We start from the raw sequence: 6,899 nt of genomic DNA on the forward strand, positions 1-6,899 counted from the left end.
AAGTTTTTCTTCATTTTCCCTAACAACCCCTTTCAACTCTCCATTACCATCCACCTATCATACGTTGTTTAGCCCACTCAACCCACTTCCTTAATCCTGTGTCCTTTAGAGCTGCGCTTAATGCCCCTGCCAAGTGGCATCACACGTTATTTAGGAAATAGAATGTGAATGCTAGAGATGTTTATGAAATTTTAGAGGCCCGTTCCTATGGGCTGTGAAATCACTCATCTATCAGACTATAGTCGGTGCAAGAGTATGCGAACAATGTAAAGATGACATTTTCAAAAGCAATCTTGCATTAAAGACAGACATAGAGAGATATAATTAATTCTTAAGAGATTAAAAAGTAAAAACAACAACAAATGAAACAGATTGCACTCTCTCTCTCTCTCTCTCTCTCTCTCTCTCTCTCTCTCTCTGTGTTGTTCTCTGGCAGGCTGAAGTGGAAGCTGAAGTCAGTAATGGGAACAGTGTGTTTTCCCCCTCTAAGTTCTTTGCCCCAGCTGCCTATCAAAAACTAATATCCTCAAATTTGACGCTTATGTTGTCCTTTGAAATTAGAAAGAATCTGTGTCTAATGCTATAAGCCAAACCTGGCTCCCCTGAACTTCACTCCACTTCTCTCTCTCTCTATCTCTCTCTTTCGCTGTCTTTGTGCCACTGAGACCCCAGGATTTAAAGACCTACAGCATTTTCTCCTTCCAGTTTCCCTCAGGCCCCTTGGCCTCTCTCTCTCCTTCCTCCCTCTCTCCTTTTTTAAATACAGTAACACAATCTGCGCGAAACTGATATAATCTTTTCTAAACTATAAAAGTCAGTCACCCAGAGAAACATCTGCATGGTCAAATTTAAAACAAACTGTCAGGGAATCGGGTAACCCATAAAGAGGACGGCGGAGGTGCCACGAGGGGCTCCCTGATCTTTTTAACTTCACCTCTCCGCAGACGCTCCTCGCGCCGGGTCTTTCTGTTTGTTCCTCCTTCAGCCTATCACTCCATTCCAGTAAATTCTATCGCATTTCGCTTTTTCATCTCAGCAGAGCCCACCCAGGGAACGCTATTCTTGGAGGTTGATTTTATTAACCGTTAAAGACCCGCTAAGCGTTAGGTTTTGACTTTTCCCTCATGGTGTCCCTGTTTTGTGTCACATGGACACGTTCAGATGGAAGTCTGGGAATAGCTAATGCATTTAGACTAGCTCATTCGGTTGGAAATGTGGCCTGGAGGTGAGCGTGCCTGCCTGACGCATTGAAGGGGGGTGTGAATGTGAGACTTTAAATCTGGTATTTCATATACCTTCATATCTATCTATCATTAAAGTTATGAAATGCTTAATGACCAGCCACATATAGATATAGCAATGGACATAGATACACTACTATTCTAAAAGTAGTGTTCAAAACCTTATAGCTGAAAGGAATAATAAATAATAATAATAATAATAATAATAATAATAATAATAATAATAATAATATAATAATTTCTTATATTTATATAGTGCTTTTTCTGAGCGCTTAACACATTTTTAGGGGGGATTTGCTCATCTACCACCAGTGTGCAGCATCCACCTGGATGACGCGATGGCAACCATATTGTACCAGACTGCTGATTGGTGATTGGTGACAGACCAGCTGATTGGTAGAGAGGAGACTAAGTGATAAAGCCAATTATGATATGGGGATGGTAAGGAGGCCATGATGGACAGAGGACAGTGTGCAAATTTGGCCAGGACGCTGGGGTTAAACCCCTACTCTTTTTCGAAGGACACCCACAGAGAGTCGGAACCTCAGTTTATGTCTCATACGAAAGATGGCTTTCACTGAGCAGTATAGTGTCCCCTTCACTATACTGGGGTGTTAGGACCCGCACAGACCACAGGTTGAGTGCCCCTTGCTGGTCTTACTAACGCTACTTCCGGCAGCAATCTAGCTTTCCCATGTGGTCTGCATCTGGTCACTGAATTATGTTAAATAATGTGTTTGTGACAAAGAGACAAAGACTCTTGTGCTCAAAAACACAGCAAAAACAATAAAAATCATTCAGTCATCAGCGTCACACAATCCTTCAGAAATCATTATATATTGTATGATTCGATGCTCAAAAAATATTCTGTTTTTTTTTGTTTTTTTTTACAAAATTTCTTTCTTTTAAATATTATTCTTTAATACAAGTTCAAAAGAACCTTATTGATTCTTTTTTTGAAATAGATTAAATGTACATTAAAAGTATTTTCTAACTAACTATTAAAATATATGAATATTATAAACTGTACTTCATTCTCATGAACACATTATTTGAGCCACCGTGCCAAGCTTATATTTCATATTAGTGGACATATTACAGTTGAAGTAATAAAAGTTACAGTCATAAAAACAAATTTTATTAAAAAATTTTGTCCGATATTGTATACTAAGGTACAAAACCTGTCACTGGGTACCTTTTCAAAAGCTACACTTTTGGACCTTAAAGGTACAAATTAGTAACTAAAAAGTACAAATGTGTGCCTGATGGTACTTTAAAGATTTTTAAAAAGTGTATCCAGTAACACTTTCCAGTAACAGTACATGAATAATGATGTATTAATATGCAAACTAAACATTACTTTATTATGAATTAATGATGAGTTAAAGCGTGCTAATCATGAACTAACTTTAACTACAACATGATTCACATGAGTTCATGTGTGAATAACGGCTACCTTAATTACTTGTTAGTACATGTTGTTAAATACTGTATTAATTAACATTTAAGTTCAAGCGAAATGTAACCATGAACTCATGAGCAGTTATAGTATAATTATATCATGACTTTACTTGAAGGGGCGCATCACCATTATCTCATCCTTAACTACTCATCACCTCCTGTGTTTAAACTGTTCATGTTGATGTTAACAGAACAGTTTTCTATTCTTATTCAGTTTAAACGCTCTAGACAGATGTGCATAAAAAGTTCATGAGTAGTTAAGAATGGGTTAATGATAATGTACCCCTCCAAGTAAAGTCATGATATAATTCTACATTAACATATCGTGAGTTCATGATAGTTAAATTAAGCACAAACTAATGTGGTAATTAATACATTAACTAACAAACAATCATGTACTAACAAGTAATTAAGGTAGCCGTTATTCACACATGACCTCATGTGAATCATGTTGTAGTTTAAGTTAGTTTAGGACTACTACTTAGCTGACTACTTACTCCTTACATTAGTTCATAATAAAGTAATGTTTAGTTTACATATTAACACATCATTATTCATGTACTGTTATTGTAAAGTGTCACCATGTATCCTTAAGAAACTAACGTGGACCTGTTAAATACAAAAGCGTACCTTTTGAAAAGGTACCTCCCCAGTGTAAACTGTAAAAAAGCATAATCCCTCTCATGTACAGTGCATTATGCTTTATTATTACTGATACATTAACACAGAAGAAATTCAGAGTGACTAAAAATGTAGGACTGGCATGTATTTGTGTAAATGTGTATGTGTGTGTGTCCTTTCATCAGTGGAGTCACACTTTGGATAGCTTTAATTGTCCCCCTGACCCAGCGCTGTTAAACACCGAACCGCACTGAAACACACAGACAAACAGCTCTCTTACTCACACAGCAAATCCTTCATCCTCGTCAAGTGTTCGTGCTTCTGTCTGAGGACATACAGTGATCCCGGTGTTTAAACACATCAATGCACACCCTGCTCAGACAGAGAAAACATATTAAGACACATCCCATCATCACACACACTTGTCCACTCACTTACTCTCTCTGTCACACCGGGCGACTAATCTCACCCCAAATAGCTTGAATAACACCCAGCGCGCGCTGCTAAATTGGTGTGTGCGCATTGTGCGAGTCAATAACAGTGGATCTGGCTAATGCCGGTCCTAAATGGTGTCTCTAATTACTTGGCCTGGAGATGGCTTTTAGCTAAATCACATGCTTTCTGAAGAGCCTGTATCAACAGAGACAAGGGCTTGAACAATTACACTAGTCCTCTCTCCCCATGCGTGGCTTTACCCATCAGCCCCTGGCTCGCCGACGCTCCCTCATTAGCTGCTCTCCTGGACCTGGATGTTTTTTTCCATCCGTGTCGATGTTTCGTTCGGCCTGTCGTGGAGAGAGCTTACTTATGTTAATGTTTTCACTGGCAGGGGGAGAGCCAGAGATATGGATAAACAGAAGCGGACGAGGAGACTGTTGCTTTTAATTGATACTGGAGAGGTGTGACGAGATTGTTGTGTGGAGGACAGTGGAGTACGTACACACACACAGACACCACACATGCATATACTTGAACCGAGTGGTACTGCGACGGCTCTCATGTTTTTTAATGTAACGTGATGATACTAAACGCTTTGAGTTGAGTTCGTAAGCTCGCTGTAATATTTGGTCAGCTGGTTTTGTTGAAAGGTGGTGACTAAGGGATGAAAAATGCTCTACAGTCTGCAATATTTTGTGGTTTTGCACATTTTCTTGATAGTAATTGGAGCATTTATGCTTGTGGGGAGTTTTAAGAGTGGTGACTAATGAGACCAAGCAGGAATGTGGAAAATAATGACTGTTTCCAAACAGGTTTCTCTATAAGAGTTGTGCACCAAGAATACATAGGAAACTAAATGTTCTGAATTATTTGAAATTAATATAAATAGATTAGCTTTATTGTCTTCAAAAAAATTAATTTGATATTCATTAAAGTTATATGAAAATATATTAAATATATAAAAATTAAACTAATTTTGAACTAAAACTGTGAAAAATATAGGCAAATTCAAATATTAATAGACACTAGACTGTATATTATATAAGTACTGAACTATTATTATTAAATACATCATTTCAAATGAATTAGATGTTTTTTATTTTAAATTTAATTCATTAAAAATAATAAAACAAGAAAAAAATGTGTCAAATATATGAAAAAAAATTATAATAAAAATAAATAATAATAATAATAACCTTTTCTAAAAGGTAAACAAAATCACACAGAGAGCCTCTAACACTGGCTAAAATCTTTCATAATAGAATCTAGGATATATCAAAAGTGAAACCACGAAATAAACAAATTAATTAATGAACAAACACAGATTTACAAAATCACAAAACAAAAGTAGAAAATTAGAAACATTGCCCTGGCAGCCAACTTCAATTTGAGCCAAAATATTCAAACTAAAGCGGAGTTAAAATTGAAAATAATGATCAGCACAATTTTGTTATTGTATTATAATGTAAATAACAGATAACAAAATCACTCAATTTAAATTAAACTTAAAAAAACTTGAATAAATACTTTTGTAATATATAAAAATAAAAAAATCTCTTTTATTTCTCATTTATTTTTATTAAAATAAGATTAAAATTAAAATTAAAAAGTTAGCTGATGGCATCCGGTGCAGTCTGGCCAGTCTCCTCTGACCTCTGGCATCAACAAGGCATTTGCCAGAACTACCGCTCACTGGATATTTTCTCTTTTTCAGACCATTCTCTGTAAACCCTAGAGATGGTTGTGCATGATGACCTCACTAGATCAGCAGTTTATGAAATACTCAGACGAGCCCGTCCAACAACCATGCCACGTTCAAAGTCACTTAAATCACCTTTCTTCTCCATTCTGATGCTCTGTTTGAACTGCAGCAGATTGTCTTGACCATGTCCACATAACTAAACACATTTGAGTTGCTGCCATGTGATTGGCTGATTAGAAATTTTTGTTACCAGTTGGACAGGTGTACCTAAAAAAGTGGCCGGTGAATGTATATATTTATATTTATATATCTTTTATCAAATGCTCGATTTCACAACTTTTAAACAACACGATTTTTTTAAGCGTTAGCATTTTTTTTACTCAGGCCTGACAGCAGCAAGACAAGAGTGTACATGGAAATACAGAAAAGAAGAGGACTGAAACAGAGAGGGAGAGAGAGGAGTAAAGGAGCTAAGTGGGGTTGGCTCTCTCAATAGTCATCCTGCTCCACCCTATTAGCCTCCAACCATCCTCTTCATCCAACAGCAGCATCCGTGTAACTCAACACTGACTCAAAGCCCATCCCGCTCTGAGAGAGGCAGAGGAGCCGAGAGCCTCCGAGTGCCGGTGCCTCTGGCTCTTCACTTAAAGAGCTGCGCAATCATTCTGCATATTTCATTCTGTACCATTTCCAAATCAACAGTCTCTCTCTGTTCTGAAGCCCACGTGGCAATCATGAGCAGGCCTCTTCACCACAGTCCGATCCACTGGAACAACACGCACCAAATCCTCACACAAATGCTCTTATTTTCACTACTGCTAAATTAGATATAACTTTAAAAGCGCAGTGTGTGTGTGGTTTCTGAGAAGCAACAGAAAACCTGTCAATCATTGCAAGAACAAACAGAGTTCTTCCTCACAGAAGTTCATTTCAAAATGAAGAGTGTCATCATTTATTCACCCTCATGTCATTCTGAACCCATAAGAAATTTGTTCACCTTCAGAACACTCACTCACTCTTCTTCAGTTTATTTACTGCTTTATCAGGGGTCGCCACAATGGAATGAACCAACAAATACTCAGGCAAATGTTTTACAAGTGGATGCCTGTCCATCCACAACCCAGCACTTTGACGAGATCTAGTGCCAAAAAAAGAGCTAAATATTTCTAGCACTAAATCAGCAGTGTTTGCACTTATAAGCTGCACAATCGGCACGTGCGTTCAGTGCCTGCATGCAAGTAAACATCTAAAATAGCAGGTGTGATAATCTCAGACCAGGCTCAATGGAAATACATTGCCAAACTTACATTTTTGCCAGACATACAATACGCTGCTCCAGTTGCACATTTCAGATGATAAATCCACTAGAGGGCGCTGTCTAAATTTATGCAAATCTGAAATACGTTACTTTGGGTGAATTTTGTTTTACATTTTAG

Source organism: Danio aesculapii, chromosome 8 (genome assembly GCF_903798145.1).
Source record: "Danio aesculapii chromosome 8, fDanAes4.1, whole genome shotgun sequence".
In the NCBI taxonomy this organism is placed as follows: Eukaryota; Metazoa; Chordata; class Actinopteri; order Cypriniformes; family Danionidae; genus Danio; species Danio aesculapii.